This window comes from Ailuropoda melanoleuca, chromosome 1 (assembly GCF_002007445.2).
Source record: "Ailuropoda melanoleuca isolate Jingjing chromosome 1, ASM200744v2, whole genome shotgun sequence".
In the NCBI taxonomy this organism is placed as follows: domain Eukaryota; kingdom Metazoa; phylum Chordata; class Mammalia; order Carnivora; family Ursidae; genus Ailuropoda; species Ailuropoda melanoleuca.
In genome coordinates, this window is record NC_048218.1 from 17,873,578 (window position 1) to 17,875,062 (window position 1,485).

General features: G+C 36.6%; 1 non-coding gene across 1 annotated transcript; it reads right to left on the reverse strand.

Moving 5' to 3' along the window:
- Window positions 1-445: 445 nt before the first annotated feature.
- On the reverse strand, window positions 446-552 carry LOC117795454. The gene has a single exon (XR_004619481.1). It is a non-coding gene; the product is annotated as a U6 spliceosomal RNA (small nuclear RNA).
- Between the last annotated feature and the right edge of the window lie 933 nt (window positions 553-1,485).

The window sequence follows — 1,485 nt, forward strand, 5'->3', positions numbered from 1 at the left end:
AAACAGAAACAGAAATGAATTTTTTATATTGATCTTGTATCCTGCAACCTTCCTGTACTCTTTTGTTAGTTCTAATACTTTTTTAGTGGATTTTCTTTTCTTTTCTTTTTTTTTTTTTTTAAAGATTTTATTTATTTATTTGACAGAGATAGAGACAGGCAGCGAGAGAGGGAACACAAGCAGAGGGAGTGGGAGAGGAAGAAGCAGGCTCATAGCGGAAGAGCCTGATGTGGGGCTCGATCCCACAACGCCGGGATCACGCCCTGAGCCGAAGGCAGACGCTTAACCGCTGTGCCACCCAGGCGCCCCTGGATTGGATTTTCTATGTACAGTATCATGTCATCTGCAAATAGAGATAGTTTTGCTTCTTCTTTTTCAATCCAGATGCCTTTCTCTATTTTCTTTTTTTTCTTTCTTTCTTTTCTTTCTTTCTTTCTTTCTTTCTCTTTCTTTCGAATGCTTCATGAATTTGCGTGTCATCCTTGTGCAGGGGCCACACTGATCTTCTCTGTGTTGTTCCAATTTTAGTATATGTGCTGCTCAAGTGAGCACTTTCATTTTGTTTTCCTGCCTAATTGTCCTGGATATGACCTCCAGTATGATGTTAAACAGAAGAGAGTTAGCATCCTTTTCTTTCTTGTTCTGATTTAGGAGAAAATATTCACTCTTTCACCATCATGTATGATGTTAGCTGTGGATGGTTGAGCAAATTTCCTTCTATTCCTGGTTTGTTGAGTGTTTTGATCAAGAAAGAATGTTGGATTTTATCAAATGTCTTTTCTGCATCTGTTGAGATTATCATGTGGTTTTTTCATCATTTATTCTATATATAGTATATTACACTGATTGAGATTCATATATTACACCACCCTTGAGTTTCTGGGATAAATCCCATTTGGTCTGGTATCTAATCTTTTTATATGTTGCTGGATTCAGTTGGCTAGTATTTTTTTTTTTTTTAGATATTTATTTATTTATTTATTTATTTATTTATTTATTTATTTGACAGAGATATAGACAGCCAGCGAGAGAGGGAACATAAGCAGGGGGAGTGGGAGAGGAAGAAGCAGGCTCACAGTGGAGGAGCCCAATGTGGGGCTCGATCTCATAACGCCGGGATCACGCCCTGAGCTGAAGGCAGACGCTTAACTGCTGTGCCACCCAGACACCCCTAGTTTGCTAGTATTTTGTTGAAGATTTTTGCATCTATATTCATACAGGATTTTGGTCTGTAATTTTTCTTTTTTCTTGTGATTTATTTTTCTGGTTTTGGTATCAGAATAATTCTGGCCTCATAAAATGAATTGAAAAGTATTCCTGCCTCTCTTCTATTTTGGAAGACTTTGCAAAGATTTAGTATTAATTTGCCTTCAAACATTTGGTAGACTTCACCATTAAAGTCATCTGAACTTGGTCTTTTATTGGTAGGAAATTTTTAAAATTACTAATTTTATCTCTTAACTTGTTACAGGCCTATTCAGATTT